This window comes from Macaca nemestrina, chromosome 19 (assembly GCF_043159975.1).
Source record: "Macaca nemestrina isolate mMacNem1 chromosome 19, mMacNem.hap1, whole genome shotgun sequence".
NCBI lineage: Eukaryota > Metazoa > Chordata > Mammalia > Primates > Cercopithecidae > Macaca > Macaca nemestrina.
The window spans coordinates 35,260,635-35,287,016 of record NC_092143.1 but is presented as its reverse complement, the minus strand read 5'-3'; positions in this window follow the sequence as shown (position 1 = coordinate 35,287,016).

The following is a 26,382-nucleotide window of genomic DNA, read 5'->3' as shown; positions in this document are numbered from 1 at the left end:
CACACTGAAAACTATAGGGCCAAAGGAAATATCCTCCGATAACAAAAAGAAAGAAGCTTTCTGAGAAACTTCTTTGTGTTCTGTGAAATCATCTCACAGAGTTTCAGCTTTCCCCTCAAGAAGCCTTTCGCTAAGACAGTTGTTGTGGAATTGGCAAAGTGATATTTGGAGGCCCATAGAGGGCTATGTTGAAAAAGGAAATATTCTCAGATGAAATCTGGAAAGAAGCTTTCTGAGAAACTGCTAAGTGTTCTGTTAATTCATCTCACAGAGTTACATCTGTATTTCGTGGATTTCTTTGCTCGACTTATTTCTGTGAAATCTGAGAACAGATATTTCGGATCCCTCAGAGGACTATAGTTCCAAAGGAAATATCCTCCAATAACAAAAAGAAAGAAGCTTTCTGGGAAACTTCTTTGTGTTCTGTGAAATCATCTCACACAATTACAGCTTTCCCCTCAAGAAGCCTTTCGCTAAGACCGTTCTTGTGGAATTGGCAAAGTGATATTTGGAAGCCCATAGAGGGCTATGGTGAAAAAGGAAATATCCTCAGATGAAATCTGGAAAGAAGCTTTCTGAGAAACTCCTTAGTGTTCTCTTAATTCATCTCACAGAGTTACATCTGTATTTCGTCGATGTCTTTTCTAACCTTATTTCTGTGGAATCTGAGAACAGATATTTCGGATCCCTTAGAAGACAATAGGGCCAAAGGAAATATCCTCCGATAACAAAGATAAAGAAGCTTTCTGAGAAACTTCTTTGTGTTCTGTGAAATCATCTCACAGAGTTACAGCTTTCCCCTCAAGAAGCCTGTCGCTAAGACGGTTCATGTGGAATTGGCAAAGTGATATTTGGAAGCCCATAGAGGGCTAAGGTGAAAAAGGAAATATCCACAGATGAAACCTGGAGGAAGCTTTCTGAGAAACTGCTTAGTGTTTTGTTAATTCATCTGACCGTGTTACATCTGTATGTCGTGGATCTCTTTGCTTGCCTTATTTCTGTGGAATCTGAGAACAGATATTTTGGATCCCTTAGAAGACTATAGGGCTAAAGGAAATATCCTCCGATAACAAAGAGAAAGAAGCTTTCTGAGAAACTTCTTTGTTTTCTGTGAAATCATCTCACAGAGTTACAGCTTTCCCCTCAAGAAGCCTTTCGCTAAGAAGGTTCTTGTGGAATTGGCAAAGTGATTTTTGGAAGCGCATAGAGGGCTATGGAGAAAAAGGAAATATCCTCAGATGAAATGTGGAAAGAAGCTTTCTGAGAAACTGCTTAGTGTTCTGTTAATTCATCTCAGAGAGTTGCATCTGTATTTCGTGGATTTTTTTGCTAGCCTTATTTCTGTGGAATCTGAGAACAGATATTTCGGATCCCTTAGAAGACTATAGGTCCAAAGGAAATATCCTCAGATAACAAAGAGAAAGAAGCTTTCTGAGAATATTCTTTGTGTTCTGTGAAATCATCTCACAGAGTTACAGCTTTCCTCTCAATAAGCCTTTCGCTAAGACAGTTGTTGTGGAATTGGCAGAGTGATATTTGGAACACCTAGAGGGCTATGGTGAAAAAGGAAATATCCTCAGATGAAATCTGGAAAGAAGCTTTCAGAAAAACGTCTTTGTGTTCTGTTAATTCATCTCACAGAGTTACATCTGTATTTCGTGGATCTCTTCGCTAGCCTTATTTCTTTGGAATCTGAGAACAGATATATCGGATCCCTTAGAAGTCTATAGGGCCAAAGGAAATATCCTCCGATAACAAAGAGAAAGAAGCTTTATGAGAAACTTCTTTGTGTTCTGTGAAATCATCTCACAGAGTTACTCCTTTCCCCTCTAGAAGCCTTCCGCTAAGACAGTTCTTTTGGAATTTACAAAGTGATATTTGGAAGCCCATAGAGGGCTATGGTGAAAAAGGAAATATCCTCAGATGAAATCTGGAAAGATGCTTTCTGAGAAACTGCCTAGTGTTCTCTTAATTTATCTCACAGAGTTATATCTGTATTTCGTGGAACTCTTTGCTAGCCTTAATTCTGTGGAATTTGAGAACAGATATTTCGGATCCCTTTGAAGACTATAGGGCCAAAGGAAATATCCTCCGATAACAAAGAGAAAGATGCTTTCGGAGAAACTTCTTTGTGTTCTGTGAAATCATCTCACAGAGTTACAGCTTTCCCCTCAAGAAGCCTTTCGCTAAGACAGTTTTTGTGGAATTGGCAAAGGGATATTTGGAAGCCCTTAGAGAGCTATGGTGAAAAAGGAAATATCCTCAGATGAAATCTGGAAAGAAGCTTTCTGAGAAACTGCTTAGTGTTCTGTTAATTCACCTCACAGAGTTACATCTGTATTTCGTGGTTCTCTTTGCTAACGTTATTTCTGTGAAGTCTGAGAACAGATATTTCGGATCCCTTAGAAGACTATAGGACCAAAGGAAATATTCTCCGATAACAAAGAGAAAGAAGCTTTCTGAGAAACTTCTTTGTGTTCTCTGAAATCATCTCACAGTGATACAGCTTTTCCCTGAAGAAAACTTTCGCTAAGACAGTTCTTGTGGAATTGGCAAAGTGATATTTGGAAGCCCATAGAGGGCTATGGTGAAAATGGAAATATTCTCAGATGAAATCTGGAAAGAAGCTTTCTGAGAGACTGCTTAGTGTTCTTTTAATTCATCTCACAGATTTACATCTGTATTTCGTGGATCTCTTTGCTAGCGTTATTTCTGTGGTATCTGAGAACAGATATTTCGGATCCCTTTGAAGACTATAGGGCCAAAGGAAATATCCTCCGAAAACAAAGAGAAAGAAGCTTTCTTAGAAACTTCTTTGTGTTCTTTGAAATCATCTCACAGAGTTACAGCTTTCCCCTCAAGAAGCCTTTCGCTAAGACAGTTGTTGTGGAATTGGCAAAGTGATATTTGGAAGCGCATGGAGGGCTCTGGTGAAAAAGGAAATATCCTCAGATGAAATCTGGAAAGAAGCTTTCTGAGAAACTGCTTAGTGTTCTGTTAATTCATCTCACTGAGTTACATCTGTATTTCGTGGATCTCCTTGCTAGCCTTACTTCTGTGGAATCTGAAAACAGATATTTCGGATCACATTGAAAACTATAGGGCCAAAGGAAATATCCTCCGATAACAAAGAGAAAGATGCTTTCGGAGAAACTTCTTTGTGATCTGTGAAATCATCTCACAGAGTTACAGCTTTCCCCTCAAGAAGCCTTTCGCTAAGACAGTTGTTGTGGAATTGGCAAAGTGATATTTGGAAGCCCATAGAGGGCTATGGTTAAAAATGAAATATCCTCAGAAGAAATCTGGAAAGAAGCTTTCTGAGAAACTGCTTAGTGTTCTGTTAATTCATCTCACAGTGTTACATCTGTATTTCGTGGATCTCTTTGCTAGCCTTATTTCTCTGGAATCTGAGAACAGATATTTCGGATCCCTTTGAAGACTATAGGGCCAAAGGAAATATCCTCCGATAACAAAGAGAAAGAAGCTTTCTGAGAAACTTCTTTGTGTTCTGTGAAATCATCTCACAGAGTTACAGTTTTCCCCTCAAGAAGCCTTTCGCTAAGACAGTTGTTGTGGAATTGGCAAAGTGATATTTGGAAGCCCATAGAGAGCTATGGTGATAAAGGAAATATCCTCCGATGAAAATTGGAAAGAAGCTTTCTGAGAAACTGCTTAGTGTTCTGTTAATTCATCTCACAGAGTTACATCTGTATTTCGTGGATCTCTTTGCTATCCTTATTTCTGTGGGATCTGAGAACAGATATTTCGGATCCCTTAGAAGAATATAGGGCCAAAGGAAATATCCTCCGATAACAAAGAGAAAGAAGCTTTCTGAGAAACTTCTTTGTGTTCTGTGAAATCATCTCACAGAGTTATAGCTTTCCCCTCAAGAAGCCTTTCGCTAAGACAGTTCTTGTGGAATTGGCAAAGTGATATTTGGAAGCCCATAGAGGGCTATGGTGAAAAAGGAAATATCCTCAGATGAAATCTGGAAAGAAGCTTTCTGAGAAACTGCTTAGTGTTCTGTTCATTCATCTCACAGAGTTACATCTGTATTTCGTGGATTTCTTTGCTCGACTTATTTTTGTGAAATCTGAGAACAGATATTTCGGATCCCTCAGAGGACTATAGTTCCAAAGGAAATATCCTCCAATAACAAAAAGAAAGAAGCTTTCTGGGAAACTTCTTTGTGTTCTGTGAAATCATCTCACAGAATTACAGCTTTCCCCTCAAGAAGCCTTTCGCTAAGACCGTTCTTGTGGAATTGGCAAAGTGATATTTGGAAGCCCATAGAGGGCTATGGTGAAAAAGGAAATATCCTCAGATGAAATCTGGAAAGAAGCTTTCTGAGAAACTCCTTAGTGTTCTCTTAATTCATCTCACAGAGTTACATCTGTATTTCGTCGATGTCTTTTCTAACCTTATTTCTGTGGAATCTGAGAACAGATATTTCGGATCCCTTAGAAGACAATAGGGCCAAAGGAAATATCCTCCGATAACAAAGATAAAGAAGCTTTCTGAGAAACTTCTTTGTGTTCTGTGAAATCATCTCACAGAGTTACAGCTTTCCCCTCAAGAAGCCTGTCGCTAAGACGGTTCATGTGGAATTGGCAAAGTGATATTTGGAAGCCCATAGAGGGCTAAGGTGAAAAAGGAAATATCCACAGATGAAACCTGGAGGAAGCTTTCTGAGAAACTGCTTAGTGTTTTGTTAATTCATCTGACCGTGTTACATCTGTATGTCGTGGATCTCTTTGCTTGCCTTATTTCTGTGGAATCTGAGAACAGATATTTTGGATCCCTTAGAAGACTATAGGGCTAAAGGAAATATCCTCCGATAACAAAGAGAAAGAAGCTTTCTGAGAAACTTCTTTGTGTTCTTTGAAATCATCTCACAGAGTTACAGCTTTCCCCTCAAGAAGCCTTTCTCTAAGACAGTTTTTGTGGAATTGGCAAAGTAATATTTGGAAGCCCATAGAGGGCTATGGTGAAAAAGGAAATATCCTCAGATGAAATCTGGAAAGATGCTTTCTGAGAAACTGCCTAGTGTTCTCTTAATTCATCTCACAGAGTTACATCTGTATTTCGTGGAACTCTTTGCTAACGTTATTTCTGTGAAGTCTGAGAACAGATATTTCGGATCCCTTAGAAGACTATAGGGCCAAAGGAAATATTCTCCGATAACAAAGAGAAAGAAGCTTTCTGAGAAACTTCTTTGTGTTCTCTGAAATCATCTCACAGAGTTACAGCTTTCCCCTCAAGAAAACTTTCGCTAAGACAGTTCTTGTGGAATTGGCAAAGTGATATTTGGAAGCCCATAGAGGGCTATGGTGAAAATGGAAATATCCTCAGATGAAATCTGGAAAGAAGCTTTCTGAGAGACTGCTTAGTGTTCTTTTAATTCATCTCACAGAGTTACATCTGTATTTTGTGGATCTCTTTGCTAGCGTTATTTCTGTGGTATCTGAGAACAGATATTTCGGATCCCTTTGAAGACAATAGGGCCAAAGGAAATATCCTCCGAAAACAAAGAGAAAGAAGCTTTCTTAGAAACTTCTTTGTGTTCTTTGAAATCATCTCACAGAGTTACAGCTTTCCCCTCAAGAAGCCTTTCTCTAAGACAGTTGTTGTGGAATTGGCAAAGTGATATTTGGAAGCTCATGGAGGGCTCTGGTGAAAAAGGAAATATCCTCAGATGAAATCTGGAAAGAAGCTTTCTGAGAAACTGCTTAGTGTTCTGTTAATTCATCTCACTGAGTTACATCTGTATTTCGTGGATCTCCTTGCTAGCCTTACTTCTGTGGAATCTGAAAACAGATATTTCGGATCACACTGAAAACTATAGGGCCAAAGGAAATATCCTCCGATAACAAAAAGAAAGAAGCTTTCTGAGAAACTTCTTTGTGTTCTGTGAAATCATCTCACAGAGTTTCAGCTTTCCCCTCAAGAAGCCTTTCGCTAAGACCGTTCTTGTGGAATTGGCAAAGTGATATTTGGAAACCCATAGAGGGCTATGGTGAAAAAGGAAATATCCTCAGATGAAATCTGGAAAGAAGCTTTCTGAGAAACTGCTTAGTGTTCTGTTAATTCATCTCACAGAGTTACATCTGTATTTCGTGGATGTCTTTGCTAGCCTTATTTCTGTGGAATCTGAGAACAGATATTTCGGATCCCTTAGAAGAATATAGGGCCAAAGGAAATATCCTCCGATAACAAAGAGAAAGAAGCTTTCTGAGAAACTCCTTGGTGTTCTGTGAAATCATCTCACAGAGTTACAGCTTAAACCACAAGAAGCCTTTCGCTAAGACAGTTCTTGTGGAATTGGCAAAGTGATATTTGGAAGCCCATTGAGGGCTATGGTGAAAAAGGAAATATCCTCAGATGAAATCTGGAAAGAAGCTTTCTGAGAACCTGCTTAGTGTTCAGTTAATTCATCTCACCGAGTTACATCTGTATTTCGTGAATCTCTTTTCTAGCCTTATTTCTGTGGATTCTGAGAAAAGATATTTCGGATCCCTTAGAAGAATATAGGGCCAAAGGAAATATCCTCCGATAACAAAGAGAAAGAAGCTTTCTGAGAAACTCCTTTGTGTTCTGTGAAATCATCTCACAGAGTTACAGCTTTAACCAAAAGAAGCCTTTCGCTAAGACAGTTCTTGTGGAATTGGCAAAGTGATATTTGGAAGCCCATAGAGGGCTATGGTGAAAAAGGAAATATCCTAAGATGAAATCTGGAAAGAAGCTTTCTGAGAAACTGCTTAGTGTTCTGTTAATTCATCTCACATAGTTACATCTGTATTTCGTGGATTTCTTTGCTAGCCTTATTCCTGTGGAATCAGAGAACAGATATTTCAGATTCCTTTGAAGACTATAGGGCCAAAGGAAATATTCTGCGATAACAAAGAGAAAGATGCTTTCTGAAAAACTTCTTTGTGTTCTCTGAAATCATCTCACAGAGTTACAGCTTTTCCCTCAAGAAGCCTTTCGCTAAGACAGTTCTTGTGGAATTGGCAAAGTGTTATTTGGAAGCCCATAGAGGGCTATGGTGAAAAAGGAAATATCCTCAGATGAAATCTGGAAAGAAGTTTTCTGAGAAACTGCTTAGTGTTCTGTTAATTCATCTCAGAGAGTTACATCTGTATTTCGTGGATCTCTTTGCTAGCCTTATTTCTGTGGAATCTGAGAACAGATATTTCGGATCCCTTAGAAGAATATAGGACCAAAGGAAATATCCTACGATAAGAAAGAGAAAGAAGCTTTCTGAGAAACTTCCTTGTGTTCTTTGAAAACATCTCACAGAGTTACAGCTTTCCCCTCAAGAAGCCTTTCGCTAAGACAGTTCTTGTGGAATTGGCAAAGTGATATTTGGAGGCCCATAGAGGGCTATGTTGAAAAAGGAAATATTCTCAGATGAAATCTGGAAAGAAGCTTTCTGAGAAACTGCTAAGTGTTCTGTTAATTCATCTCACAGAGTTACATCTGTATTTCGTGGATTTCTTTGCTCGACTTATTTCTGTGAAATCTGAGAACAGATATTTCGGATCCCTCAGAGGACTATAGTTCCAAAGGAAATATCCTCCAATAACAAAAAGAAAGAAGCTTTCTGGGAAACTTCTTTGTGTTCTGTGAAATCATCTCACAGAATTACAGCTTTCCCCTCAAGAAGCCTTTCGCTAAGACCGTTCTTGTGGAATTGGCAAAGTGATATTTGGAAGCCCATAGAGGGCTATGGTGAAAAAGGAAATATCCTCAGATGAAATCTGGAAAGAAGCTTTCTGAGAAACTCCTTAGTGTTCTCTTAATTCATCTCACAGAGTTACATCTGTATTTCGTCGATGTCTTTTCTAACCTTATTTCTGTGGAATCTGAGAACAGATATTTCGGATCCCTTAGAAGACAATAGGGCCAAAGGAAATATCCTCCGATAACAAAGATAAAGAAGCTTTCTGAGAAACTTCTTTGTGTTCTGTGAAATCATCTCACAGAGTTACAGCTTTCCCCTCAAGAAGCCTGTCGCTAAGACGGTTCATGTGGAATTGGCAAAGTGATATTTGGAAGCCCATAGAGGGCTAAGGTGAAAAAGGAAATATCCACAGATGAAACCTGGAGGAAGCTTTCTGAGAAACTGCTTAGTGTTTTGTTAATTCATCTGACCGTGTTACATCTGTATGTCGTGGATCTCTTTGCTTGCCTTATTTCTGTGGAATCTGAGAACAGATATTTTGGATCCCTTAGAAGACTATAGGGCTAAAGGAAATATCCTCCGATAACAAAGAGAAAGAAGCTTTCTGAGAAACTTCTTTGTTTTCTGTGAAATCATCTCACAGAGTTACAGCTTTCCCCTCAAGAAGCCTTTCGCTAAGAAGGTTCTTGTGGAATTGGCAAAGTGATTTTTGGAAGCGCATAGAGGGCTATGGAGAAAAAGGAAATATCCTCAGATGAAATGTGGAAAGAAGCTTTCTGAGAAACTGCTTAGTGTTCTGTTAATTCATCTCAGAGAGTTGCATCTGTATTTCGTGGATTTTTTTGCTAGCCTTATTTCTGTGGAATCTGAGAACAGATATTTCGGATCCCTTAGAAGACTATAGGTCCAAAGGAAATATCCTCAGATAACAAAGAGAAAGAAGCTTTCTGAGAATATTCTTTGTGTTCTGTGAAATCATCTCACAGAGTTACAGCTTTCCTCTCAATAAGCCTTTCGCTAAGACAGTTGTTGTGGAATTGGCAGAGTGATATTTGGAACACCTAGAGGGCTATGGTGAAAAAGGAAATATCCTCAGATGAAATCTGGAAAGAAGCTTTCAGAAAAACGTCTTTGTGTTCTGTTAATTCATCTCACAGAGTTACATCTGTATTTCGTGGATCTCTTCGCTAGCCTTATTTCTTTGGAATCTGAGAACAGATATATCGGATCCCTTAGAAGTCTATAGGGCCAAAGGAAATATCCTCCGATAACAAAGAGAAAGAAGCTTTATGAGAAACTTCTTTGTGTTCTGTGAAATCATCTCACAGAGTTACTCCTTTCCCCTCTAGAAGCCTTCCGCTAAGACAGTTCTTGTGGAATTTACAAAGTGATATTTGGAAGCCCATAGAGGGCTATGGTGAAAAAGGAAATATCCTCAGATGAAATCTGGAAAGATGCTTTCTGAGAAACTGCCTAGTGTTCTCTTAATTTATCTCACAGAGTTATATCTGTATTTCGTGGAACTCTTTGCTAGCCTTAATTCTGTGGAATTTGAGAACAGATATTTCGGATCCCTTTGAAGACTATAGGGCCAAAGGAAATATCCTCCGATAACAAAGAGAAAGATGCTTTCGGAGAAACTTCTTTGTGTTCTGTGAAGTCATCTCACAGAGTTACAGCTTTCCCCTCAAGAAGCCTTTCGCTAAGACAGTTTTTGTGGAATTGGCAAAGGGATATTTGGAAGCCCTTAAGAGCTATGGTGAAAAAGGAAATATCCTCAGATGAAATCTGGAAAGAAGCTTTCTGAGAAACTGCTTAGTGTTCTGTTAATTCACCTCACAGAGTTACATCTGTATTTCGTGGTTCTCTTTGCTAACGTTATTTCTGTGAAGTCTGAGAACAGATATTTCGGATCCCTTAGAAGACTATAGGGCCAAAGGAAATATTCTCCGATAACAAAGAGAAAGAAGCTTTCTGAGAAACTTCTTTGTGTTCTCTGAAATCATCTCACAGTGTTACAGCTTTTCCCTGAAGAAAACTTTCGCTAAGACAGTTCTTGTGGAATTGGCAAAGTGATATTTGGAAGCCCATAGAGGGCTATGGTGAAAATGGAAATATTCTCAGATGAAATCTGGAAAGAAGCTTTCTGAGAGACTGCTTAGTGTTCTTTTAATTCATCTCACAGATTTACATCTGTATTTCGTGGATCTCTTTGCTAGCGTTATTTCTGTGGTATCTGAGAACAGATATTTCGGATCCCTTTGAAGACTATAGGGCCAAAGGAAATATCCTCCGAAAACAAAGAGAAAGAAGCTTTCTTAGAAACTTCTTTGTGTTCTTTGAAATCATCTCACAGAGTTACAGCTTTCCCCTCAAGAAGCCTTTCGCTAAGATAGTTGTTGTGGAATTGGCAAAGTGATATTTGGAACCGCATGGAGGGCTCTGGTGAAAAAGGAAATATCCTCTGATGAAATCTGGAAAGAAGCTTTCTGAGAAACTGCTTAGTGTTCTGTTAATTCATCTCACTGAGTTACATCTGTATTTCGTGGATCTCCTTGCTAGCCTTACTTCTGTGGAATCTGAAAACAGATATTTCGGATCACACTGAAAACTATAGGGCCAAAGGAAATATCCTCCGATAACAAAGAGAAAGATGCTTTCGGAGAAACTTCTTTGTGATCTGTGAAATCATCTCACAGAGTTACAGCTTTCCCCTCAAGAAGCCTTTCGCTAAGACAGTTGTTGTGGAATTGGCAAAGTGATATTTGGAAGCCCATAGAGGGCTATGGTTAAAAATGAAATATCCTCAGAAGAAATCTGGAAAGAAGCTTTCTGAGAAACTGCTTAGTGTTCTGTTAATTCATCTCACAGAGTTACATCTGTATTTCGTGGATCTCTTTGCTAGCCTTATTTCTCTGGAATCTGAGAACAGATATTTCGGATCCCTTTGAAGACTATAGGGCCAAAGGAAATATCCTCCGATAACAAAGAGAAAGAAGCTTTCTGAGAAACTTCTTTGTGTTCTGTGAAATCATCTCACAGAGTTACAGCTTTCCCCTCAAGAAGCCTTTCGCTAAGACAGTTGTTGTGGAATTGGCAAAGTGATATTTGGAAGCCCATAGAGAGCTATGGTGATAAAGGAAATATCCTCCGATGAAAATTGGAAAGAAGCTTTCTGAGAAACTGCTTAGTGTTCTGTTAATTCATCTCACAGAGTTACATCTGTATTTCGTGGATCTCTTTGCTAGCCTTATTTCTGTGGGATCTGAGAACAGATATTTCGGATCCCTTAGAAGAATATAGGGCCAAAGGAAATATCCTCCGATAACAAAGAGAAAGAAGCTTTCTGAGAAACTTCTTTGTGTTCTGTGAAATCATCTCACAGAGTTATAGCTTTCCCCTCGAGAAGCCTTTCGCTAAGACAGTTCTTGTGGAATTGGCAAAGTGATATTTGGAAGCCCATAGAGGGCTATGGTGAAAAAGGAAATATCCTCAGATGAAATCTGGAAAGAAGCTTTCTGAGAAACTGCTTAGTGTTCTGTTCATTCATCTCACAGAGTTACATCTGTATTTCGTGGATCTCTTTGCTAGCCTTATTTCTGTGGAATCTGAGAACAGATATTTCGGATACCTTAGAAGACTATAGGGCCAAAGGAAATATCCTCCGATAACAAAGAGAAAGAAGCTTTTTGAGAAACTCCTTTGTGTTCTGTGAAATCATCTCACAGAGTTACAGCTTTACCCACAAGAAGCCTTTCGCTAAGACAGTTCTTGTCGAATTGGTAAAGTGATTTTTGAAAGCCCATAGAGGGCTGTGGTGAAAAAGGAAGTATCCTCAGATGAAATCTGGAAAGAAGCTTTCTGAGAAACTGCTTAGTCTTCTGTTAATTCATCTCACAGAGTTACGTCTGTATTTCCTGGATCTCTTTGCTAGCCTTATTTCTGTGGAATCTGAGAACAGATATTTCGGATCCCTTAGAAGACTATAGGGCCAAAGGAAATATCCTCCGATAACAAAGCGAAAGAAGCTTTATGAGAAACTTCTTTGTGTTCTGTGAAATCATCTCACAGGGTTACAGCTTTCCCCTCAAGAAGCCTTTCGCTAAGACAGTTCTTGTGGAACTGGCAAAGTGATATTTGGAACCCCTAGAGGGCCATGGTGAAAAAGGAAATATCCTCAGATGAAATCTGGAAAGAAACTTTCTGAGAAACTGCTTAGTGTTCTGTTAATTCATCTCACAGAGTTTCATGTGTATTTCGTGGATCTCTTTGCTAGCGTTATTTCAGTGGAATCTGACAACAGATATTTCGGATCCCTTTGAAGACTATAGGGCCAAAGGAAATATCCTCCGATAACAAAGAGAAAGATGCTTTCGGAGAAACTTCTTTGTGTTCTGTGAAATCATCGCACAGAGTTACAGCTTTCCCCTCAAGAAGCCTTTCGCTAAGACAGTTCTTGTGGAATTGGCAAAGTGATATTTGGAAGCCCATAGAGGTCTATTGTGAAAAAGGAAATATCCTAAGATGAAATCTGGAAAGAAGCTTTCTGAGAAACTGCTTAGTGTTCTGTTAATTCATCTCCCAGAGTTACATCTGTATTTCGGGGATCTCTTTGCTAGCCTTATTTTTGTGGAATCTGAGAACAGATATTTCGGATCCCTTAGAAGAATATAGGGCCAAAGGAAATATCCTTCGATAACAAAGAGAAAGAAGCTTTCTGAGAAACTTCTTTGTGTTCTGTGAAATCATCTCACAGAGTTACAGCTTTCCCCTCAAGAAGACTTTCGCTAAGACAGTTCTTGTGGTTTTGGAAAAGTGATATTTGGAAGCCCATAGAGGGCTATGGTGAGAAAGGAAATATCCTCAGATGAAATCTGGAAAGAAGCTTTCTGAGAAACTGCTTAGTGTTCTGTTAATTCATCTCACCGAGTTACATCTGTATTTCGTGGATCTCTTTGCTAGCCTTATTTCTGTGGAATCTGAGAACAGATATTTCGGATCCCTTTGAAGACTATAGGGCCAAAGGAAATATGCTCCGATAACAAAGAGAAAGAAGCTTTCTGAGAAACTTCTTTGTGTTCTTTGAAATCATCTCACAGAGTTACAGCTTTCCCTTCAAGATGCCTTTCGCTAAGACAGTTCTTGTGGAATTGGCAAAGTGATATTTGGAAGCCCATAGAGGGCTATGTTGAAAAAGGAAATATCCTCAGATGAAATCTGGAAAGAAACTTTCTGAGAAACTGCTTAGTGTTCTGATAATTCATCTCACAGAGTTACATCTGTATTTCGTGGATCTCTTGCTAGCCTTATTTCTGTGGAATCTGAGAACAAATATTTCGGATCCCTTAGAAGACTATAGTTCCAAAGGAGATATCCACCAATAACAAAGAGAAAGAAGCTTTCCGAGAAACTTCTTTGTGTTCTGTGAAATCATCTCACAGAGTTACTGCTTTCCTCTCAAGAAATCTTTCGCTAAGACAGTTCTTGTGGAATTGGCAAAGTGATATTTGGAAGCCCATAGAGGGCTGTGGTGAAAATGGAAATATCCTCAGATGAAATCTGAAAGGAAGCTTTCTGAGAGACTGCTTAGTGTTCTTTTAATTCATCTCACAGAGTTACATCTGTATTTCGTGGATCTCGTTGCTAGCGTTATTTCTGTGGAATCTGAGAACAGATATATCGGATCCCTTTGAAGACTATAGGGCCAAAGGAAATATCCTCCGAAAACTAAGAGAAAGAAGCTTTCTGAGAAATTTCTTTGTGTTCTTTGAAATCATCTGACAGAGCTACAGCTTTCCCCTCAAGAAGCCTTTCGCTAAGACAGTTCTTGTGGAATTGGCAAAGTGATATTTGGAAGCCCATAGAGGGCTGTGGTAAAAAAGGAAACATCCTCAGATGAAATCTGGAAAGAAGCTTTCTTAGAAACTGCTTAGTGTTCAGTTAATTCATCTCACCGAGTTACATTTGTATTTCGTGGGTCTCTTTTCTACCCTTATTTCTGTGGAATCTGAGAAAAGATATTTCGGATCCCTTAAAAGACTATAGGGCCAAAGGAAATATCCTCCGATTACAAAGAGAAAGAAGCTTTCTGAGAAACTTCTTTGTGTTCTGTGAAATCATCTCACAGAGTTACAGCTTTCCCCTCAAGTAGCCTTTCGCTAAGACAGTTCTTGTGGAATTGGCAAAGTGATATTTGGAAGCCCATAGAGGGCTAAGGTGAAAAAGGAAATATCCACAGATGAAACCTGGAAAGAAGCTTTCTGAGAAACTGCTTAGTGTTTTGTTAATTCATCTGACCGAGTTACATCTGTATTTCGTGGATCTCTTTGATTACCTTATTTCTGTGGAATCTGAGAACAGATATTTCGGATCCCTTAGAAGACTATAGGGCTAAAGGAAATATCCTCCGATAACAAAGAGAAAGAAGCTTTCTGAGAAACTTCTCTGTTTTCTGTGAAATCATCTCACAGAGTTACAGCTTTGCCCTCAAGAAGCCTTTCGCTAAGACAGTTCTTGTGGAATTGACAAAGTGATATTTGGAACCCCTAGAGGGCCATGGTGAAAAGGGGAATATCCTCAGATGAAATCTGGAAAGAATCTTTCTGAGAAACTGCTTAGTGTTCTGTTAATTCATCTTACAGAGTTTCATGTATATTTCTTGGATCTCTTTGCTAGCGTTATTTCAGTGGAATCTGACAACAGATATTTCGGATCCCTTTGAAGACTATAGGGCCAAAGGAAATATCCTCCGATAACAAAGAGAAAGAAGTTTTCTGAGAAACTCCTTTGTTTTCTGTGAAATCATCTCACAGAGTTACAGCTTTACCCACAAGAAGCCTGTCGTTAAGACAGTTCTGGTGTAATTGGCAAATTGATATTTTGAAGCCCATAGAGGGCTGTTGTGAAAAAGGAAATATCCTAAGATGAAATATGGAAAGAAGCTTTCTGAGAAACTGCTTAGTGTTCTGTTAATTCATCTCACAGAGTTACATCTGTATTACGTGGATTTCTTTGCTAGCCTTATTTCTGTGGAATTTGAGAAGAGATACTTCGGATCCCTTTGAAGACTATTGGGCCAAAGGAAATATCCTCCTATAACAAAGAGAAAGATGCTTTCTGAGAAACTCTTTGTGTTCTGTGAAATCATCTCACAGAGTTACAGCTTTCCCCTCAAGAAGCCTTTCGCTAAGACAGTTGTTGTGGAATTGGCAAAGTGATATTTGGAAGCCCATAGAGGGCTATGGTGAAAAAGGAAATATCCTCAGATGAAATCTGGAAAGAAGCTTTCTGAGAAACTGCTAAGTGTCCTATTAATTCGTCTCAGAGAGTTACATCTGTATTTCGTGGATCTCTTTGCTAGACTTATTTCTGTGGAATCTGAGAACAGATATTTCGGATATCTTACAAGACTATAGGGCCAAGGGAAATATCCTCCAATAACAAAGAGAAAGAAGCTTTCTGAGAAACTTCTTTGTGTTCTGTGAAATCATCTCACAGAGTTACAGCTTTCGCCTCAAGAAGAATTTCGCTAAGACAGTTCTTGTGGAATTGGCAAAGTGTTATTTGGAAGCCCATAGAGGGCTATGGTGAAAAAGGAAATATCCTCAGATGAAATCTTGAAAGATGCTTTCTGAGAAACTGCCTAGTGTTCTGTTAATTCATCTCACAGAGTTACATCTGTATTTCGTGGATCTCTTTGCTAGCCTTATTTCTGTGGAATCTGAGAACAGATATTTCGGATCCCTTTGATGGCTATAGGGCCAAAGGAAATATCCTCCGATAACAAGGAGAAAGAAGCTTTCTGAGAAACTTCTTTGTGTTCTGTGAAATCATGTCACAGAGTTACAGCTTTCCCCTCAAGAAGCCTTTCGCTATGACAGTTCTTGTGGAATTGGCAAAGTGATATTTGGAAGCCCATAGAGGGCTTTGGTGATAAAGGAAATATCCTCCGATGAAATCTGGAAAGAAGCTTTCTGAGAAACTGCTTAGTGTTCTGTTAATTCATCTCACAGAGTTACATCTGTATTTCGTGGATCTTTTTGCTAGCCTTATTTCTCTGGAATCTGAGAACAGATATTTCGGATCCCTTAGAAGACTATAGGGCCAAAGGAAATATCCTCCGATAACAAAGAGAAAGATGCTTTCTGAGAAATTCTTTGTGTTCTGTGAAATCATCTCACAGAGTTACAGCTTTCCCCTGAAGAAGCCTTTCGCTAAGACAGTTGTTGTGATATTGGCAAAGTGATATTTGGAAGCCGTTTGAGGGCTATGGTGAAAAAGGAAATATCCTCAGATGAAATCTGGAAAGAAGCTTTCTGAGAAACTGCTTAGTGTTCTGTTAATTCATCTCACAGAGTTACTTCTGTATTTCGTGGATCTCTTTGATATCCTTATTTCTGTGGAATCTGAGAACAGATATTTCGGATCCCTCAGAGGACTATAGTTCCAAAGGAGATATCCACCAATAACAAAGAGAAAGAAGCTTTCCGAGAAACTTCTTTGTGTTCTGTGAAATCATCTCACAGAGTTACTGCTTTCCTCTCAAGAAACCTTTCGCTAAGACAGTTCTTGTGGAATTGGCAAAGTGATATTTGGAAGCCCATAGAGGGATATGGTGAAAATGGAAATATCCTCAGATGAAATCTGGAAGGAAGCTTTCTGAAAGACTGCTTAGTGTTCTTTTAATTCATCTCACAGAGTTACATCTGTATTTCGTGGATCTCTTTGCTAGCGTTATTTCTGTGGAATCTGAGAACAGATATATCGGATCCCTTTGAAGACTATAGGGCCAAAGGAAATATCCTCCGAAAACAAAGAGAAAGAAGCTTTCTGAGAAACTTCTTTGTATTCTTTGAAATCATCTGACAGAACTACAGCTTTCCCCTCAAGAAGCCTTTCGCTAAGACAGTTGTTGTGGAATTGGCAAAGTGATATTTGGAAGCCCATAGAGGGCTGTGGTAAAAAAGGAAACATCCTCAGATGAAATCTGGAAAGAAGCTTTCTTAGAAACTGCTTAGTGTTCAGTTAATTCATCTCACCGAGTTACATCTGTATTTCGTGGGTCTCTTTTCTACCCTTATTTCTGTGGAATCTGAGAAAAGTTATTTCTGATCCCTTAGAAGAATATAGGGCCAAAGTAAATATCCTCCGATTACAAAGAGAAAGAAGCTTTCTGAGAAACTTCTTTGTGTTCTGTGAAATCATCTCACAGAGTTACAGCTTATCCCTCAAGAAGCCTTTCGCTAAGACGGTTCTTGTGGAATTGGCAAAGTGATATTTGGAAGCCCATAGAGGGCTAAGGTGAAAAAGGAAATATCCACAGATGAAACCTGGAAAGAAGCTTTCTGAGAAACTGCTTAGTGTTTTGTTAATTCATCTGACCGAGTTACATCTGTATTTCGTGGATCTCTTTGCTTACCTTATTTCTGTGGAATCTGAGAACAGATATTTCGGATCCCTTAGAAGACTATAGGGCTAAAGGAAATATCCTCCGATAACAAAGAGAAAGAAGCTTTCTGAGAAACTTCTCTGTTTTCTGTGAAATCATCTCACAGAGTTACAGCTTTCCCCTCAAGAAGCCTTTCGCTAAGACAGTTCTTGTGGAATTGGCAAAGTGATATTTGGAAGCCCATAGAGGGCTATGGAGAAAAAGGAAATATCCTCAGATGAAATCTGGAAAGAAGCTTTATGAGAAACTTCTTTGTGTTCTGTTAATTCATCTCACAGAGTTACATCTGTATTTCGTGGATCTCTTTGCTAGTCTTATTATTGTGGAATCTGAGAACAGATATTTCGTTTCCCTTTGAAGAATATAGGGCCAAAGGTAATATCCTCCGATAACAAAGAGAAAGAAGCTTTCTGAGAAACTTCTTTGTGTTCGGTGAAATCATGTCACAGAGTTACAGCTTTCCCCTCAAGAAGCCTTTCGCTAAGACAGTTCTTGTGGAATTGACAAAGTGATATTTGGAACCCCTAGAGGGCCATGGTGAAAAAGGGAATATCCTCAGATGAAATCTGGAAAGAAGCTTTCTGAGAAACTGCTTAGTGTTCTGTTAATTCATCTTACAGAGTTTCATGTATATTTCGTGGATCTCTTTGCTAGCGTTATTTCAGTGGAATCTGACAACAGATATTTCGGATCCCTTTGAAGACTATAGGGCCAAAGGAAATATCCTCCGATAACAAAGAGAAAGAAGTTTTCTGAGAAACTCCTTTGTTTTCTGTGAAATCATCTCACAGAGTTACAGCTTTACCCACAAGAAGCCTGTCGTTAAGACAGTTCTGGTGTAATTGGCAAATTGATATTTTGAAGCCCATAGAGGGCTGTTGTGAAAAAGGAAATATCCTAAGATGAAATATGGAGAGAAGCTTTCTGAGAAACTGCTTAGTGTCCTGTTAATTCATCTCACAGAGTTACATCTGTATTTCGTGGATTTCTTTGCTAGCCTTATTTCTGTGGAATTTGAGAAGAGATACTTCGGATCCCTTTGAAGACTATTGGGCCAAAGGAAGTATCCTCCTATAACAAAGAGAAAGATGCTTTCTGAGAAACTCTTTGTGTTCTGTGAAATCATCTCACAGAGTTACAGCTTTCCCCTCAAGAAGCCTTTCGCTAAGACAGTTGTTGTGGAATTGGCAAAGTGATATTTGGAAGCCCATAGAGGGCTATGGTGAAAAAGGAAATATCCTCAGATGAAATCTGGAAAGAAGCTTTCTGAGAAACTGCTAAGTGTCCTATTAATTCGTCTCAGAGAGTTACATCTGTATTTCGTGGATCTCTTTGCTAGACTTATTTCTGTGGAATCTGAGAACAGATATTTCGGATATCTTACATGACTATAGGGCCATGGGAAATATCCTCAAATAACAAAGAGAAAGAAGCTTTCTGAGAAACTTCTTTGTGTTCTGTGAAATCATCTCACAGAGTTACAGCTTGCCCCTCAAGAAGACTTTCGCTAAGACAGTTCTTGTGGTTTTGGAAAAGTGATATTTGGAAGCCCATATAGGGCTATGGTGAGAAAGGAAATATCCTCAGATGAAATCTGGAAAGAAGCTTTCTGAGAAACTGCTTAGTGTTCTGTTAATTCATCTCACCGAGTTACATCTGTATTTCGTGGATCTCTTTCCTGCCTTATTTCTGTGGAATCTGAGAACAGATATTTCGGATCCCTTTGAAGACTATAGGGCCAAAGGAAATATGCTCCGATAACAAAGAGAAAGAAGCTTTCTGAGAAACTTCTTTGTGTTCTTTGAAATCATCTCACAGAGTTACAGCTTTCCCTTCAAGAATCCTTTCGCTAAGACAGTTCTTGTGGAATTGGCAAAGTGATATTTGGAAGCCCATAGAGGGCTATGTTGAAAAAGGAAATATCCTCAGATGAAATCTGGAAAGAAACTTTCTGAGAAACTGCTTAGTGTTCTGATAATTCATCTCACAGAGTTACATCTGTATTTCGTGGATCTCTTTGCTAGCCTTATTTCTGTGGAATCTGAGAACAGATATTTCGGATCCCTTTGAAGACTATAGGGCCAAAGGAAATATCCTCCTATAACAAAGAGAAAGAATCTTTCTGAGAAACTTCTTTGTGTTCTTTGAAATCATCTCACAGAGTTACAGCTTTCCCCTCAAGAAGCCTTTCTCTAAGACAGTTCTTGTGGAATTGGCAAACTAATATTTGGAAGCACAAAGAGGGCTATGGTGAAAAAGGAAATATCCTCAGATGAAATCTGGAAAGAATCTTTCTGAGAAACTGCCTAGTGTTCTGTTAATTCAACTCACAGAGTTACATCTGTATTTCGTGGATCTCTTTGCTAGCCTTATTTCTGTGGAATCTGAGAATAGATATTTCGGATCCCTTTGAAGGCTATAGGGCCAAAGGAAATATCCTCCGATAACAAAGAGAAAGAAGCTTTATGAGAAACTTCTTTGTGTTCTGTGAAATCATCTCACAGAGTTACAGCTTTCCCCTCAAGAAGCCTTTCGCTAAGACAGTGCTTGTGTAATTGGCAAAGTGATATTTGGAAGCCCATAGGGGGCTATGTTGAAAAAGGAAATATCCTCAGATGAAATCTGGAAAGAAGCTTTTGAGAAACTGCTTAGTGTTCTGTTCATTCATCTCACAGAGTTACATATGTATTTCGTGGATCTCTTTGCTAGCGTTATTTCTGTGGAATTTGAGAACAGATATTTCGGATCCCTTTGAAGACTTTAGGGCCATAGGAAATATCCTTCGATAACAAAGAGAAAGAAGCTTTCTGAGAAACTTCTTTGTGTTCTTTGAAATCATCTCACAGATTTGCAGCTTTCCCCTCAAGAAGCCTTTCGCTAAGACAGTTGTTTTGGAATTGGCAAAGTGATATTTGGAAGCCCATAGAGAGCTATGGTGATATAGGAAATATCCTCCGATGAAATCTGGAAAGAAGCTTTCTGAGAAACTGCTTAGTGTTCTGTTAATTCATCTCACAGAGTTACATCTGTATTTCGTGGATCTCTTTGCTAGCCTTATTTCTGTGGAATCTGAGAACAGATATTTCGGATCCCTTAGAAGACTATAGTTCCAAAGGAGATATCCACCAATAACAAAGAGAAAGAAGCTTTCCGAGAAACTTCTTTGTGTTCTGTGAAATCATCTCACAGAGTTACTGCTTTCCTCTCAAGAAACCTTTCGCTAAGACAGTTCTTGTGGAATTTGCAAAGTGATATTTGGAAGCCCATAGAGGGCTATGGTGAAAATGGAAATATCCTCAGATGAAATCTGGAAGGAAGCTTTCTGAGAGACTGCTTAGTGTTCTTTTAATTCATCTCACAGAGTTACATTTGTATTTCGTGGATCTCGTTGCTAGCGTTATTTCTGTGGAATCTGAGAACAGATATATCGGATCCCTTTGAAGACTATAGGGCCAAAGGAAATATCCTCCGAAAACTAAGAGAAAGAAGCTTTCTGAGAAACTTCTTTGTGTTCTTTGAAATCATGTGACAGAGCTACAGCTTTCCCCTCAAGAAGCCTTTCGCTAAGACAGTTCTTGTGGAATTGGCAAAGTGATATTTGGAAGCCCATAGAGGGCTGTGGTAAAAAAGGAAACATCCTCAGATGAAATCTGGAAAGAAGCTTTCTTAGAAACTGCTTAGTGTTCAGTTAATTCATCTCACCGAGTTACATCTGTATTTCGTGGGTCTCTTTTCTACCCTTATTTCTGTGGAATCTGAGAAAAGATATTTCGGATCCCTTAGAAGAATATAGGGCCAAAGGAAATATCCTCCGATTACAAAGAGAAAGAAGCTTTCTGAGAAACTTCTTTGTGTTCTGTGAAATCATCTCACAGAGTTACAGCTTTCCCCTCAAGTAGCCTTTCGCTAAGACAGTTCTTGTGGAATTGGCAAAGTGATATTTGGAAGCCCATAGAGGGCTAAGGTGAAAAAGGAAATATCCACAGATGAAACCTGGAAAGAAGCTTTCTGAGAAACTGCTTAGTGTTTTGTTAATTCATCTGACCGAGTTACATCTGTATTTCGTGGATCTCTTTGCTTACCTTATTTCTGTGGAATCTGAGAACAGATATTTCGGATCCCTTAGAAGACTATAGGGCTAAAGGAAATATCCTCCGATAACAAAGAGAAAGAAGCTTTCTGAGAAACTTCTCTGTTTTCTGTGAAATCATCTCACAGAGTTACAGCTTTGCCCTCAAGAAGCCTTTCGCTAAGACAGTTCTTGTGGAATTGACAAAGTGATATTTGGAACCCCTAGAGGGCCATGGTGAAAAAGGGAATATCCTCAGATGAAATCTGGAAAGAATCTTTCTGAGAAACTGCTTAGTGTTCTGTTAATTCATCTTACAGAGTTTCTTGTATATTTCGTGGATCTCTTTGCTAGCGTTATTTCAGTGGAATCTGACAACAGATATTTCGGATCCCTTTGAAGACTATAGGGCCAAAGGAAATATCCTCCGATAACAAAGAGAAAGAAGTTTTGTGAGAAACTCCTTTGTTTTCTGTGAAATCATCTCACAGAGTTACAGCTTTACCCGCAAGAAGCCTGTCGTTAAGATAGTTCTGGTGTAATTGGCAAATTGATATTTTGAAGCCCATAGAGGGCTGTTGTGAAAAAGGAAATATCCTAAGATGAAATATGGAAAGAAGCTTTCTGAGAAACTGCTTAGTGTTCTGTTAATTCATCTCACAGAGTTACATCTGTATTTCGTGGATTTCTTTGCTAGCCTTATTTCTGTGGAATTTGAGAAGAGATACTTCGGATCCCTTTGAAGACTATTGGGCCAAAGGAAATATCCTCCTATAACAAAGAGAAAGATGCTTTCTGAGAAACTCTTTGTGTTCTGTGAAATCATCTCACAGAGTTACAGCTTTCCCCTCAATAAGCCTTTCGCTAAGACAGTTGTTGTGGAATTGGCAAAGTGATATTTGGAAGCCCATAGAGGGCTATGGTGAAAAAGGAAATATCCTCAGATGAAATCTGGAAAGAAGCTTTCTGAGAAACTGCTAAGTGTCCTATTAATTCGTCTCAGAGAGTTACATCTGTATTTCGTGGATCTCTTTGCTAGACTTATTTCTGTGGAATCTGAGAACAGATATTTCGGATATCTTACAAGATTATAGGGCCAAGGGAAATATCCTCCAATAACAAAGAGAAAGAAGCTTTCTGAGAAACTTCTTTGTGTTCTGTGAAATCATCTCACAGAGTTACAGCTTTCCCCTCAAGAAGCCTTTCTCTAGGACAGTTCTTGTGGAATTGGCAAAGTGTTATTTGGAAGCCCATAGAGGGCTATGGTGAAAAAGGAAATATCCTCAGATGAAATCTTGAAAGATGCTTTCTGAGAAACTGCCTAGTGTTCTGCTAATTCATCTCACAGAGTTACATCTGTATTTCGTGGATCTCTTTGCTAGCCTTATTTCTGTGGAATCTGAGAACAGATATTTCGGATCCTTTTGATGGCTATAGGGCCAAAGGAAATATCCTCCGATAACAAGGAGAAAGAAGCTTTCTGAGAAACTTCTTTGTGTTCTGTGAAATCATGTCACAGAGTTACAGCTTTCCCCTCAAGAAGCCTTTCGCTATGACAGTTCTTGTGGAATTGGCAAAGTGATATTTGGAAGCCCATAGAGGGCTTTGGTGATAAAGGAAATATCCTCAGATGAAATCTGGAAAGAAGCTTTCTGAGAAACTGCTTAGTGTTCTGTTAATTCATCTCACAGAGTTACATCTGTATTTCGTGGATCTTTTTGCTAGCCTTATTTCTCTGGAATCTGAGAACAGATATTTCGGATCCCTTAGAAGACTATAGGGCCAAAGGAAATATCCTCCGATAACAAAGAGAAAGATGCTTTCTGAGAAATTCTTTGTGTTCTGTGAAATCATCTCACAGAGTTACAGCTTTCCCCTGAAGAAGCCTTTCTCTAAGACAGTTGTTGTGATATTGGCAAAGTGATATTTGGAAGCCCATAGCGGCTATGGTGAAAAAGGAAATATCCTCCGATGAAATCTGGAAAGAAGCTTTCTGAGAAACTGCTTAGTGTTCTGTTAATTCATCTCACAGAGTTACTTCTGTATTTCGTGGATCTCTTTGATATCCTTATTTCTGTGGAATCTGAGAACAGATATTTCGGATCCCTCAGAGGACTATAGTTCCAAAGGAGATATCCACCAATAACAAAGAGAAAGAAGCTGTCCGAGAAACTTCTTTGTGTTCTGTGAAATCATCTCACAGAGTTACTGCTTTCCTCTCAAGAAACCTTTCGCTAAGACAGTTCTTGTGGAATTGGCAAAGTGATATTTGGAAGCCCATAGAGGGCTATGGTGAAAATGGAAATATCCTCAGATGAAATCTGGAAGGAAGCTTTCTGAAAGACTGCTTAGTGTTCTTTTAATTCATCTCACAGAGTTACATCTGTATTTCGTGGATCTCTTTGCTAGCGTTATTTCTGTGGAATCTGAGAACAGATATATCGGATCCCTTTGAAGACTATAGGGCCAAAGGAAATATCTTCCGAAAACAAAGAGAAAGAAGCTTTCTGAGAAACTTCTTTGTATTCTTTGAAATCATCTGACAGAACTACAGCTTTCCCCTCAAGAAGCCTTTCGCTAAGACAGTTGTTGTGGAATTGGCAAAGTGATATTTGGAAGCCCATAGAGGGCTGTGGTAAAAAAGGAAACATCCTCAGATGAAATCTGGAAAGAAGCTTTCTTAGAAACTGCTTAGTGTTCAGTTAATTCATCTCACCGAGTTACATCTGTATTTCGTGGGTCTCTTTTCTACCCTTATTTCTGTGGAATCTGAGAAAAGATATTTCTGATCCCTTAGAAGAATATAGGGCCAAAGGAAATATCCTCCGATTACAAAGAGAAAGAAGCTTTCTGAGAAACTTCTTTGTGTTCTGTGAAATCATCTCACAGAGTTACAGCTTATCCCTCAAGAAGCCTTTCGCTAAGACGGTTCTTGTGGAATTGGCAAAGTGATATTTGGAAGCCCATAGAGGGCTAAGGTGAAAAAGGAAATATCCACAGATGAAACCTGGAAAGAAGCTTTCTGAGAAACTGCTTAGTGTTTTGTTAATTCATCTGACCGAGTTACATCTGTATTTCGTGGATCTCTTTGCTTACCTTATTTCTGTGGAATCTGAGAACAGATATTTCGGATCCCTTAGAAGACTATAGGGCTAAAGGAAATATCCTCCGATAACAATGAGAAAGAAGCTTTCTGAGAAACTTCTCTGTTTTCTGTGAAATCATCTCACAGAGTTACAGCTTTCCCCTCAAGAAGCCTTTCGCTAAGACAGTTCTTGTGGAATTGGCAAAGTGATATTTGGAAGCCCATAGAGGGCTATGGAGAAAAAGGAAATATCCTCAGATGAAATCTGGAAAGAAGCTTTATGAGAAACTTCTTTGTGTTCTGTTAATTCATCTCACAGAGTTACATCTGTATTTCGTGGATCTCTTTGCTAGTCTTATTATTGTGGAATCTGAGAACAGATATTTCGTTTCCCTTTGAAGAATATAGGGCCAAAGGTAATATCCTCCGATAACAAAGAGAAAGAAGCTTTCTGAGAAACTTCTTTGTGTTCGGTGAAATCATGTCACAGAGTTACAGCTTTCCCCTCAAGAAGCCTTTCGCTAAGACAGTTCTTGTGGAATTGGCAATGTGATATTTGGAACCCCTAGAGGGCCATGGTGAAAAAGGGAATATCCTCAGATGAAATCTGGAAAGAAACTTTCTGAGAAACTGCTTAGTGTTCTGTTAATTCATCTTACAGAGTTTCATGTATATTTCGTGGATCTCTTTGCTAGCGTTATTTCAGTGGAATCTGACAACAGATATTTCGGATCCCTTTGAAGACTATAGGGCCAAAGGAAATATCCTCCGATAACAAAGAGAAAGAAGTTTTCTGAGAAACTCCTTTGTTTTCTGTGAAATCATCTCACAGAGTTACAGCTTTACCCACAAGAAGCCTGTCGTTAAGACAGTTCTGGTGTAATTGGCAAATTGATATTTGGAAGCCCATAGAGGGCTGTTGTGAAAAAGGAAATATACTAAGATGAAATATGGAGAGAAGCTTTCTGAGAAACTGCTTAGTGTTCTGTTAATTCATCTCACAGAGTTACATCTGTATTTCGTGGATTTCTTTGCTAGCCTTATTTCTGTGGAATTTGAGAAGAGATAATTCGGATCCCTTTGAAGACTATTGGGCCAAAGGAAGTATCCTCCTATAACAAAGAGAAAGATGCTTTCTGAGAAACTCTTTGTGTTCTGTGAAATCATCTCACAGAGTTACAGCTTTCCCCTCAAGAAGCCTTTCGCTAAGACAGTTGTTGTGGAATTGGCAAAGTGATATTTGGAAGCCAATAGAGGGCTATGGTGAAAAAGGAAATATCCTCAGATGAAATCTGGAAAGAAGCTTTCTGAGAAACTGCTAAGTGTCCTATTAATTCGTCTCAGAGAGTTACATCTGTATTTCGTGGATCTCTTTGCTAGACTTATTTCTGTGGAATCTGAGAACAGATATTTCGGATATCTTACAAGACTATAGGGCCAAGGGAAATATCCTCCAATAACAAAGAGAAAGAAGCTTTCTGAGAAACTTCTTTGTGTTCTGTGAAATCATCTCACAGAGTTACAGCTTTCGCCTCAAGAAGAATTTCGCTAAGACAGTTCTTGTGGAATTGGCAAAGTGTTATTTGGAAGCCCATAGAGGGCTATGGTGAAAAAGGAAATATCCTCAGATGAAATCTTGAAAGATGCTTTCTGAGAAACTGCCTAGAGTTCTGTTAATTCATCTCACAGAGTTACATCTGTATTTCGTGGATCTCTTTGCTAGCCTTATTTCTGTGGAATCTGAGAACAGATATTTCGGATCCCTTTGGTGGCTATAGGGCCAAAGGAAATATCCTCCGACAACAAGGAGAAGGAAGCTTTCTGAGAAACTTCTTTGTGTTCTGTGAAATCATCTCACAGAGTTACAGCTTTCCCCTCAAGAAGTCTTTCGCTATGACAGTTCTTGTGGAATTGGCAAAGTGATATTTGGAAGCCCATAGAGGGCTTTGGTGATAAAGGAAATATCCTCCGATGAAATCTGGAAAGAAGCTTTCTGAGAAACTGCTTAGTGTTCTGTTAATTCATCTCACAGAGTTACATCTGTATTTCGTGGATCTTTTTGCTAGCCTTATTTCTCTGGAATCTGAGAACAGATA